Raw genomic sequence first — 12,867 nt, forward strand, 5'->3', positions numbered from 1 at the left:
CGTGATTTCTAATTCTGTAATCCAGTAATATTTTATACTTTTTATCTTATTGTTTTTAAATTTTGTGATTCACCTTGAGTCTCAGTAAGAAAGAAGTCTATAAGTAAAGTGAGTATATAAATAAAATATTCTGTACCTCAATTCATATTTTCGACAGGATTTAGAACATGGAAAAAGTGGTATCACTGTAAATTAAAATGCTCCCATGAGGTGGAACATCATAGTAGCATATGAAAAATTAGAAATTACATTTCTTCCAATTCCACATTCATTTTAAAGTTAAATCTAGCGATGATTTTTGTTTGTCAAATTCTATGAGGGAGTACAACTGTCATCATTTTTCTCATAACGTTTAATAATCTAATTATCAAGCAATCCCTAGTTCTGTCTCGCTGTTTTAATGCATAATTCATTACGCTGCACATCTTGTGTTGGTGAAATTAAGTTGCTTTGCTTGTAAACATTATTCATTGTGGAAAAACTGACATTTATCTGTTTCTTTGAGGTATCCTCTGATTATATTCTATTACAGTTTAAGATCTGCTATGTTAAAGCCCTTAAATGATGGAATCTTTTAATTAGGCTGCTTGACTTTGGCAGGTTTTCAGTGCTATTCTTGTGGTAATTGAGAGGCGATTCTTTCTTCCAAGTCAGAATAACAACAGGCTAGAGCGAAAATGGCAGTGTTGCTTGGTTACATTTCATCACTTGGGAATCAGTGCTCCATGTGGCTTATTTGGGATCCAAACTGCAAGGTGATTTCTCAATAATTTATTAGTGTGATATGCTCTGATGTGACTGGGTAAATCTCATATCGTAATTAATGTTCAGCTAATGGCACACAAATGTAAGAGGTTTTTTTTTTTTTACCCTTTTTTTTATTTTTATTTTTTAAAATAATTCTTCAGGTGTGTGTGTGCGCGGGGTCAGACTTTGGACCATTCGTTTTTTAATTAAGTTTTCTTCTGCGGAAATTCAAGGCTAGATTGTACTATATTGCATCATAAGCACATATTCCACAGGGATACCCTATTAAGTGCTACAATTGAAATGACAGTCTCGTGGCACTATAAGGACATTTATTGTGGCATAAACCTTTTGTGAGCCAGGGTGTCACCTTCTCCGTATAACAGACTAGGTTCTGGCTAAGGGGACTAGGAAACTTCCTGCCCCTGATTCCCAGCTGCTGCTTGGTGCAGCAGTGGGAGAAATTTGGGCAAAAAAGTGACATCATGGCAATGCCACAATGCAACTCCTGATGATACTACCAGAAGTGATTTCGTAGCATTTTGCAATGCCCAGCCCCACCCCAAGAAGTTTCCAAGTGTTGCCAGCCCTCAGGTGGCAACCCTAGTTCTGGCTCATGAAACATTGTGTGTGTGTGTGTGCAAAGTGCCGTCAAGTCGCAGCCGACTTACGGCGACCTCTTATGGGGTTTTCAAGGCAAGAGACTAACAGAGGTGGTTTTGCCAGTGCCTTCCCCTGTATAGCAACCCTGGACTTCCTTGGTGGTCTCCCATCCAAATACTAACCAGGGCTGACCCTGGTTAGCTTCTGAGATCTCACGAGATCAGGCTAGCCTGGGCCATCCAGGTCAGGGCCATGAAACATTACACTGCAGTAATTGTGTTGGTCTTTAAGGTGTCACAAGACTAGGTACATTTAGTACCTACTAAAAGGAGCCAGCATGGTGTAGTGGTTAAGAGCGATGGACTCTAATCTGGAGAACTGGGTTCGATTCCCCACTCCTCCACATGAAGCCTGTTGGGTGACCTTGGGCCAGTCTCAGTGTTCTTCAGGGTGGATTTATTTAAATCACGATTTAAATCACGATTTACATATATATTCAGTAAGACTAGATTTTCACGATTTAAATTGCTAGTCAGTAGATGTAAATCATGGTTTTCTACATAAACATCACTTCTCATGATGTTGTTTCCTTCAGGCTACCAGGCCTTGCATTTGTTTGTTGCAGTGTTTGTATTTTGCACACATGCCTGCCTTACCCATAGGTAGAGGAACGTCATTGAAATATTCCCAAACTGGGTGTCTCTTACAGCCTACTGCCATTATAGGTTTTCTCCTCCAGGGAGAAAATAATGTAATAAACCTCAGGCTATACACACAAAGATCCCAAAACTTGTGGAGAATTCTGCTCAAAAGGTTTCCCCATGTAGAGGAGGTTGTCAAATTAAGCTGTTGAAGTCAAGGGTCAGCAAATGAGTTCCCTAGGCCAATTCTGCGCTGAACCCTAGTTGCCAGTTCAGAAGCAAGAGAGGAACAGTGACAGGGATCTGTGGAATTAGGATTTGCTAGCAGCTCAATTTGGGCAATAGGAGTTGGGATCTTCAACTATCCCTCCCCCATATTTCACAGAGCAGCTCTCCAATAAGTAATTTTGACCAGGGATTTAGGTTAAGGGTCAGAGTTGCCAACTCAGGGTTGGGAAATTCCTGGAGATTTGGGGGTGAAACCTGTGAAGGGCAGGATTTGGAGGGGCGCTTAGCAGGGTGTAATGCCATATAGTCCATCCTCGAAAGTAGCCATTTTCTCCAGGGGAACTGATCTCTCTCATCTGAAGATAAGTTGTAATTCTGCGAGATCTCGCAATTGTAATAAGAGTGCTGGGTATCTTTCAGAGGCATTAAAATAATACTGTATAGTTAAAAGTGTGCAAACATTTGGCCCTAGAATATAATAATTCTTTGTGGGGATCTTTTTCCTGCCATTTTTCAAAAGGAAATGAAATCTAATTAAATAACAACCTCCTGTGAAAAGGGAAGAAAGTATTACATTTTGGAAGATTTCTGTGTGTGTAGGTTTATAGTCTTTATTTCTGAGGATTTGGGAAGACCTTAAGCTTCCTGGGCAGCAACCAACTCTACTAAGAATTCAGGTCAGGAACTCCCTCCCTGTTTCCTAGCAACTCAAGGATAGTAGTGCTTTCTCCTTTGACTGAAATCATTCAGAGGCAGATACGGGGATCCTTTGCGCAGCCCAAGGCAATGTTGAGCATACATTTGGAAGGCACATAGTAGAGTAGCGTGATGCCTGAATGTTTATGAAAAGAGGGCTGGGCCTTTTCATCAGATGGAATCATCATTACTTCTGTGAATCCTTTCATGTGAGCTTGAAAGCACCGGCATTCTTCTTTCATTACATCTTAGACGTTTGGCAAGGTGAAGGATTTCTTTTGAAACATGTAGCCCTTTGTGTCTAACTGAATCTGGCGAAACCAAAATGTATACAGGTAAGCAGCTGGAAAGCAAATGTTCCTAGTCTAAACTAAGGCGAACTTCCTAGTGTGTTAATGGGCTTGGTTTCTTAGGCAAACAGCACTGAACTATGCAAGCATTGCTTTGCTGTATTCCATCAGGTGGTCTCCTGCTTTTACTTGCTGTTTTCATTTTTACAATACAGAAAACAACCTTTACACTTTTCTGGATAATTTGATGAAGAATTAATTTAAAGAAAATCCCTTAAGGCCATGAGAATAATGGGTCAGAAGACATTACAAAAACATGTTCAACAGTTTGTCTAACAGTTAGTAACAGTGATTTGCACGAGTTGCTGATCTTTTAAAAATACTAGAAATTTTTGCTTTCCAATTTCATCTTGCTTATAGATGGCTAGATCTTTGTGATTTGTGGCAAACATTTTCCTTGTGTGGTGTAAGCTACTTTAACTTTCTCATGTTTTCTCCTTTTGATTTATTAATGAATACCAAACAAACATGTAGTACATACCAGAACATTTTTTAATTGTTGATTCTTACAATGAGAGCTTATTTGTACAGTGATCTCTAATTATATTTTAACCTCTGCAAGATTCATTTGCTTGGTAAAATTAATGTGATACGTAATCTATCAGTAATACTGAGTGGAGTAGCCTTTCTGTATAGGAGGAGGTTTTGTCGAGGGTGGAATGTGTTGTAACCATTTTTAATTTTCAGGCTGGACATTTTTGTGCTGGAGACAGTGAATGCACTGCTTGCTTAGGGTGAGAAAAAGAAAGTTCCCAAATAGAAGAGGCATTACTTTGGCTGGAAAGAAGAAGACAGCCTTGCTGGTATTTAGAACTTTTCATTTAAACAGTTACCTGAGCATACTTGTGCTGTAGTTTAAATGGAAGTGTTTAATTTTTTTAAAACCTACCCAACCGAAACATTAAAAATGGCACAAATGAAGAGTCTCTGTGTGTAAGGGGTTAACATGCATTGATTGTCACTTGTGGAACCAAGGTTACCATCCAGTAGACGTCCATGACCTGCTTGCATGGATTGTTCTCACAGAAAACCTTGCTATCTACCGTAATTGCAACCTCTCAGGAAGACACCATGGCCTAGACATTTAATCTTCTCTCTACCCTTTTACTTAATGTTGACCACTTGGTCAATGCTGTAAAAGACTGAAATTCCCCCTTTCTTTGCAGAGGTGCCAGTTTTACTCAAGTTATGATATTTAAAATATCTCCCACTGCTTTTTTGGGTGGAATCCAACAGAAAGTTCTAAATTCAGATTCTGTCATACAAGTAGGGTTGCCAACCTTTAGATACTGGCAGAAGATCTCCTGCTATTACAACTGATCTCCAGCCGATAGAGATCAGTTCACCTGGAGAAAATGGCCTCTTTGGCTATTGGACTCTATGGCATTGAAGTCCCTCCCCTCCCCAAACCCCGCCCTCCTCAGGCTTGGCCCCAAAAACTTCCTGCCGGTGGCGAAGAAGGACCTGGCAACCCTACATTTAAGGCAGTATATAGTGTTTTGCTCTATATTACTTGCCCATGAGATCAATTTGGAGTACAATATTCCTATTATGTTAATATTGTTATTTTGGAAGACTAAAAATGCAGAAGAGGTTTCTGTATTTGTATTTCACATCACTCCTAGTCAGGTATCAAAAATGGTGCTATATGCAATAGGTCAACTTTTTACAACTTAGGAATGTTTTTATAGTTTGCTTTCTCACTGAAACTCAAGGCAGATTGCAACATTTTAAAACAATGTAATAAAAACTGTATATAATATACCAAAATGCATACAAAACAAAAACTGCATTATGAAAGTTAGAAAATAATACAATAGAAAGAAGATACCATATACAATAAACGATGTGATAAACTACCGCCCTCTAGAAAAACACCCTCCTGTATAGTTCAGTGGAGAATGTTTATTTTCTACATGTCGCTATTAATAGAAGACCACTGATATCAAGGAGGTAAAAGTTTCACATTTAAGAGAAGGGACATTAATTCCTGGATAGTGCTTAGTTGCTAGGCAGACAATTTGAAGGTGAAATCAACCTTAACCTATGCAAGCTGTGTATTTTTATTATCCAACTCTAGAAGGATGAATTCTAGGTATTTACATCTTGAGTTTCAGATTTCCCGCCAGCTCTTATCTGTGCCTCTTTAGCTAGCAATTCTAAAAAGTAACATTGGTTTTCTACTTCTGTAACTGTCCTTGTAGTTTTCCCCACAGAATCCTGATAATTATCATTTAGTGAGGAATTTTCTGCCGTACTAGGGGAGAAAGAATTATTTTTAAACCATTGTAAGGCTACAGTTTTGATGCACCTTGATCTTCTATGCTTTCTCTTGGGGATTTAGACCTTTTTGTTCTTCTTCACAGATCTGGATTAATTTGGCAGCAGATACTATGGAGCTTAAAGGATTGTAGTTCTCCTGATATAAGTGAAAATCAGAGAGGAGGTAAGGGAGACCCTTCTAATAAAATAATTACATGAGGGTGTCAGGAAAACAAAGGAAACTTGTGAATCATTGCAGGTATTATTTCTAGAAGATAATTGAGATATTGCAAGGATATTGCATATGCAGTGTTTTTGGTGATTGTCGACTCCAGATCCTACTATTCTGTGTTAATGCCAGGAGTTCTGCAAGGAAATGGTTTTCTTCTTCTTTTTAATGCGAAAGCACTATTTCCTAAACTGTGTGATCTGAGAGAGCTGCAAACTGCTAGTCTGTCTTGAGAAATAACCCTTGCGAGCCCAAAGTATTCCCCTCCCCCAAAAGTGCTATCTGCTACATCTCTGTATGGTGTACTGTTCTTACCTTTCCTCCTTCTAAAAGGTTTTTACTCTGGTAAGTAATTCTCCCTCATATCTGCATCATATCAACCCGATTATTCAGTCACTTCTAATGCAGAAGTGCAGAAGAACTGCTTGTCCTCAGAGGAAGCTTCCTGTTATTTCTGTGCCCAGGTCAGTGTTTCCTACAAAGACACCAGAAGGTAAGGTGGGCTCTTCTGAATATGGGTAAATTTTTACACACTCCAAAAGCAAATCTTTCCACGTATAAGAATGAAGAGTGCCTCAAATTTTAATTTAGAAAAAGAGAGTAGTTTTGGGAAACACTGTATTAAAACACTGCATGGTGTGTGTGTGTGTTAAGTGCTGTCAAGTCGCTTCCGACTCATGGCGACCCTATGAATCAATGTCCTCCAAAATGTCCTATCTTTGACAGCCTTGCTCAGGTCTTGCAAACAGGGCTGTGGCTTCCTTTATTGAGTCAATCCATTTCTTGTTGGGTCTTCCTCTTTTCCTTCTGCCCTCAACTTTTCCTAGCATGACTGTCTTTTCTAGTGACTCTTGCCTTCTCATAATGTGACCAAAATACGATAGCCTCAGTTTAGTCATTTTAGCTTCTAGGGTCAGTTCAGGCTTGCTTTGATCTATAACCCACTGATTTTTTTTTTTTTTGGCAGTCCACTTCATTAAAATAATGTAATAATTTTCAGGCAAAATGATCCCAGATTGGCCAGATATGCCACTGCATTATGCTTCTGGCCATGCATGACACAGAAGCAAGGGATGTAGAATTGAATGTAGTTTTTAAAACTCTTATTTTATACATAACCTTCGGGGGTGAAAATGGTTTTAAAATCTGCCTTCAATTTTGGGTTGATTAGGAACAACAGGTGCTAATTCATGAAGGCCAGGTTGCACCTACCTGTCAGGGTGGTGGCTGAAGGCAGTGTTCTGTCTGAAAAGGTGTGTGCCAAGAGTGGAAAACCTGATAGTTCTGGATTTAGGCAGAGGGGGAAGGCAACTTGGATTCTAAGCTTTCTGGGCAAGGTTGCCATGGCTTTGTTTGGCAGCATACACAATGCAGCTGACTTATGCTGGGTCAGGCCAGTGTTATTATTTTGAATGGCAGAAGCTCTGGGGGTTCTCAAGTAGAGGTCTTTCATATTTTCTACTAGCAGATCTTTTTTTAATATAGTAGAGATGCTAGGTGTCCTGACCCATGACACCGGGGATTGAATCTGGAATCTTCTGTATGTAAAGCAGGTGTTCTGCCGTTTAGCAACAGCTGCATGCCATTGTTTTTTTTTGGGGGGGGGGACTGAATGCTACTACTGTTACCTGGAGAGGAGAAGTCCCTGTATGCAACTCTTGGTTTTCATCTGCTCAGTCTATACCTTTTGTAAATAAAGAATTTGTTATAAGAGGAAGTATAAATCCTTAGTACTTGCTCCTCGCAACTGAGCTTTCCTTCCCAAAGAAGTTTTGCTAGATAACTTTCATTAATGTGAGAAAGCAATACTGGATTTCGTCCAACAAATTTTAGGTGTGCCTTAATCTCACTGACATTAACATGTGTTGAAGTCCCAGTCATTTCTATAGAACTTAGGTGTGCCTGACTTTCTCTGAATTGTAGCTATTGTTTGTTTTCTTAAATACAGGGTGGATAGCAAGAGGCAATTTGTTTGCATAATGCCTTCTCTCTCTATCTTTACTTCAAATGCATTATGCAAACATAATAAATTAAACACTTGATTTCTTAATAATTATAGTATCCTTTAAAGAGAGGAGAGTTAATTCAAGGCACACTTGTAGATTTGAGAGTAGTACTTCAATTCAGAAAGTATAAGAACAATACAAATTTAGCTTCAGGAAAATAAGCAGAAAAAATTGTCTCCCCAAGTGATGTGATTTCTTTTATGATTCAGAAGGCACTGTGGAGTGTTACAGAGTGAATGGGTGTGAATGTTTTGGCTGAAACATCTGTACTTCTCATATAATTTAACTGGTTTCAGTATCCGTTTGAGAATGGTGAATATAGAAAGTGGTCTAGAATTTAGTCTTCCAATTGGAATTTAGGAAAAAGAAGCCCAAATCCATCTTGGGGGTTGGAAGGAGTCTAGTGGAGAGTTTATACGGTATAGAAATCTTCCATGTGCCCTTGTTTCTGACCAAAGCCCTATCAAAGTCTCTGGTAAATAACTCAGTTAAATTTGCCCCTCAAAATCAAGTTGAGATACATAAGGGCGATAAGCCTCTGATAGATTTGTCTCCGATTAAAACCAAGAGTGTCCTTCCAGCTGACCAGAATCGAACCTCCATGAATTGTAATACTAGACTATTTGCTGCTTCTAAATGTCCTCCTATGCTGCCAACTATGTTGAAGGATTATGTATTTGATAATGCAGATTCAAATTTAATTCACTCATTTTGAGCTCTTCCAGCGGAGGAACAAAATAATATAATTGAGAGGTTGGGGGACCTTAAAGACACTCTCACCCAGATTAGGCAAACTCAGGATCAAATATTACTAGCTAAAACGAAGACTCCTACATTGCTTAACAAAGCTGAGAATCAATCTATGTCCAACCTAATGGGTGATATCATTCCTTACTTAGCCAAGAAGCCTTTACATGATTCCATCTTACTTAAAGGCAATGTTCCAATTCCTTTAGAACCAACAATAATAATATGGGCCCTTATTGTAAATTCATATTTGCCTTTGGAGACATCTCCCATAGTTCTTCCTGATGAGGACTGACTCTTTACCTGTTATAAATTCCTGTGCTGGAATGTTGCTGGTTGATGAGCTAGAATTACTGGCTTTGATACGTTGTCATTTTTTTCAGCTTTTGGTGTTATTCTTGTACAGAAAACATGGGCTACCAATTAGATTTTTCTTCCAGATTTCTCTTCTTTTTCCAAGAAAGCAATCAAAGGACCTATGGTCTGCTGTCATCCGGGTTTGTCTTGTTTCTACCTCTCTGAGCACAAAATCAATTGATTTTCTCATTGCCAATGAGTTGTCTCTTGCAATTAGGCTAAATCTGACTTCCTTCTCTCTGATTTTATTTTCCATCTATATACCCCCTGCTATGTCAAGCAGCGGTGTATGAATTGGACTCATTTGGGAGAATTACTTGTTTATATTAAAAACAGCTAGCCAACTACTCCCAATTCTTATAGCTGGTGACTTTAATGCACGGATAGGGCAGGATGATTACATCCTTTTCCAAAACCTGATACGGACCTTTGAAGAAGGCCAAACCGTATAATCAACTTGAATCAAGGATTCTGTATTAACTCTGCTGTTTTTTGTTTGGTTCAATTTGCTATTCAGAGATACCTAATAATAGTAAATGGGTGATCGTGAGTTGATCCAAATGGAGATTTTACTTTTTGGGGACAAAATGGTGCCAGTGTTATTGACTACTTCCTGGTCTCACATGAACACATGAAGCTACCTTATACTGAATCAGACCCTTGGTCCAACAAATTCAATATTGTCTATTCCGACTGGCAGTGGCTCTCCAGGGCCTCAGGCAGAGGTCTTTCACATCACTGACTCGCCTAGTCTCTTTAACTGGAGATGCCGGGGATTGAACCTGGGACCTTCTGTATGCCAAGCAGATGCTCTACCACTGAGCCACAGCCCCTCCCCAAAAGTCTCATTGGCCCTTTTGCTTTTAATTAATAGTTTGAAAGTCTGTGACTATATGGGTAGTGATCATCTCCCTATTTCTCTTTTAGTTAACTTATCTTGTGCTTGTCGTTTAACACACTCATCATCACTCATTACACCAAAGCCAAAAGGGCCTAGCACGTGTCCAATGCAACCCTAAGCTTGACTCCTTAGTGCTGCAGAGAATGGTGTCTTCAGAGGTGACTTCACTAAGAACAGCTCTTCTTAGGCCTAAGACTTTTGTCATTGATTTAAATATTTTTTAAATTTAATTGGTTTATTTGAATTTTTATTTACTAAAAAAAATATTTTAAAACTACTAGTTTCAACTAGGCAAAACTATTGGTTTAATAGAGAGTACAGTCTCCTTAAAAGAGCAATTTCTCGGAAACATAGACAATTCAAAAGCAGTAGTTCTATCTGTGTTCTGAAGGAGTTGTTAGATCTCAAGAGGAATTATAAGAGCTTGATTAACTGGAAGAAAAGGGAGGATTTATATAAGAACTGGAGATGTCTGATTACAGCTATAAATAACAACTCAGCCTTTTAGTCTATTGTCAATTTTACAAATAACGGTCATGTGAAAGTCCCTACCTGTATTCCATCTTCCATCTGGGTAATTTATTTTAAGAACCTTTTTTTCATTTCCTCCAGATAATCAAGGATCTGGAATGGTAGTAACTTCTACCGTTTTGCACACATGGTAGAGGTTAGTCTACCAGATGTATCCCCTGATGAAATTAAGTTCCTCATTGGTTGTTTACATCGGGGAAAAGCCCCAGGTTCTGATTTAATCCCAAATGAACTATTTAGATTCTTGTGGGTTATCCGGGCTGTGTTACCGTGGTCTTGGTATTTTCTTTCCTGACGTTTCGCCAGCAGCTGTGGCAGGCATCTTCAGAGGAATAACACTGAAGGACAGTGTCTCTCCTCTGAAGGACAGTGTTACTCTGAAGATGCCTGCCACAGCTGCTGGCGAAACGTCAGGAAAGAAAATACCAAGACCACGGTTACACAGCCCAGATAACCCACAAGAACCAATGAACTCTGACCGTGAAAGCCTTCAACAATATTTTGAACTATTTAGAGTTAAATATTTTGAACTATTTAGAGTTAACTATTTTGAACTATTTAGAGTTAACCCTCATTTGTGGGCTGAGATTCTTGCTCCTGTTTTCACACAGATCAGTGATTCGGGAGCCATTCCAAAATCATGGAGAGACACCATAATAGTTTAAGTCTGTAAAAAGAGTCAATGTTCTGATCCAAGTTGTTATCACCAGGCAGCCTGTTATCTTCTTTGGGCAAACTGTATTCTTCATACTCGCTAAGGAAATTACTAGATTGCATTGAGCGAAATGATGTCCTTGGCTGGGAGCAAATCAGTTTTAGACGGGAATGGTTTGTTATGGACTATTGTTTGATACTTTCACATCTAGCTAAGAATTATTCTTCCCCTCCTAATGGGGCTCTATATGCTGGGTTCATGGATCTTAAAGGAGCCTTTGATGATATTCCTAGGGATAGACTCTGGAGGAAATTATCTAATCCCAGCATGGATAGAAGATTGTTATGCCTCATACAGCAATTTCATACAAATCTTACAGCTCAGGTTCTCTGTGGTGACCATGTGGAATTGACCAAGTCTTTTGACTTGTTGAGGGGCACTAAACAAGGTTGCCTTCTAACTCCTTTATTGTTTAATTTATATGTGAATGATTTAGCAGCGAATTTTCAAAATGTTTGTTACCCACCAAACCTAGCAAACTATAGTATTCCAATCTTGCTTTACGCTGATGACACAGTTCTTTTGTCTCATACAAGAGTTGGATTGCAAAGATCATTACGACTTTTTTCTGAGTATTGCTTTAGGGAAGGTCTTCCAATAAATCACCATAAATCAAAGATTATGAACTTCTCTAAGAAGAAAAAACTGCCCTTTTTCCGTTGGGTACTAGGTGGCATTGTTGTTGATCAGGTTAAGGAGTTAGTTGATCTTGGTATTCTCTTTTCCTATAATCTGTTCTGGAACGTCCACCAAAAGGCAGTATCTAATAAAATCAAACATGGTGTGGGGCAATTGTTAATTATTTTTATACCAAAAATGGAAAATATATGCCTGGAGCTATTAAACTGTTTCATCTAAAATTATTCCCATTATTCATTTTGGTGCTCCTATTTGGATAACTGCTGTTTATAGATCATCCTTTTTATGGAGGCTGATAAATGCCCCTCAGAGTGTCATTGGAGTTGTCCTTCATGCCAAGTTTGGCCAAATAGCTCTTGAAGCAAGGGCATGGTTGTTTGCCTTTAAACTACAATTTAGGCTGTTTTTTAGCACTGAGGGATATCTAGGTTGTTTTTTTTAAAAAATATGACTCATATAGATCCTCACGGCAAAAAATGTTTGATGAGAAAATGTCATTAATGGGCAAATCATGGGATATGATAAGAGATCTCGGGAAATCAGAGGCCTTCTGAAATAAAATGGATTAAAAAAATTGATTATGTTAGCATATCGTTTTGTGCTCGTCGCGTTTGCTTGTCTCTGTTTTTTGGAGTTCCTCCCCCATGTTGCTTGCCTGACTATATCTATTTCTTGACAACTCCTCATTTCTTAAGAACTTTTTTCTTGCTAGACTGAATGCTAACCCTTCTGTGGTTATGCAAGGTATATACATGAACCTACCATATTAGGAAAGGACCTGCCCGTGTTCTTCTGGTTCTATTGATTCTCTAGCCCATGTTCTCCTGGAATATCGTTTTTATGAGGATCTAAGATCAAGCTATATTATTCCTCTTCTAACAGATCGGACTAGTAACTCTGTGTCTGAGCTAATACCATAATTATTAAGTGAAAGTGATCCTATGGTTACATTGGCAAAATTCATCTTAGTCCTTATATCTTTTAAACAATAGATTTAGAATTATGCTGCTCAAGAGTTATGAATCAAGGAACTTCTAAAGGAGAAAGGAAAGAAATCTCCCATGCATCTTTTAGCTCAAAGCTAATAGACTTCAGCCTGTTCACCTTTGTGTTAGGTCCTCGAGGGAGTTTGTGAAATAAGAGATTGTGGAATGTGTTTACCACATAGTGGTTATTGTTAAAGTAACTCAGCTTTGTTGCCTGGGGAGATTTCAG

At 38.7% G+C, this 12,867-nt stretch overlaps 1 protein-coding gene across 1 annotated transcript in view; it reads left to right on the forward strand.

Moving 5' to 3' along the window:
• The first annotated feature begins 3,117 nt into the window (after positions 1-3,117).
• Positions 3,118-12,867, forward strand: part of CRACDL (CRACD like) — a 54,384-nt gene continuing 44,634 nt past the window's right edge. Inside the window, exon 1 of the mRNA XM_056861985.1 lies at positions 3,118-3,250. The gene's annotated coding sequence lies outside the window, so the exon portion shown is untranslated. The remainder of the gene's footprint in view (positions 3,251-12,867) is intronic.

Source organism: Euleptes europaea, chromosome 16 (genome assembly GCF_029931775.1).
Source record: "Euleptes europaea isolate rEulEur1 chromosome 16, rEulEur1.hap1, whole genome shotgun sequence".
NCBI classification, from domain to species: Eukaryota; Metazoa; Chordata; class Lepidosauria; order Squamata; family Sphaerodactylidae; genus Euleptes; species Euleptes europaea.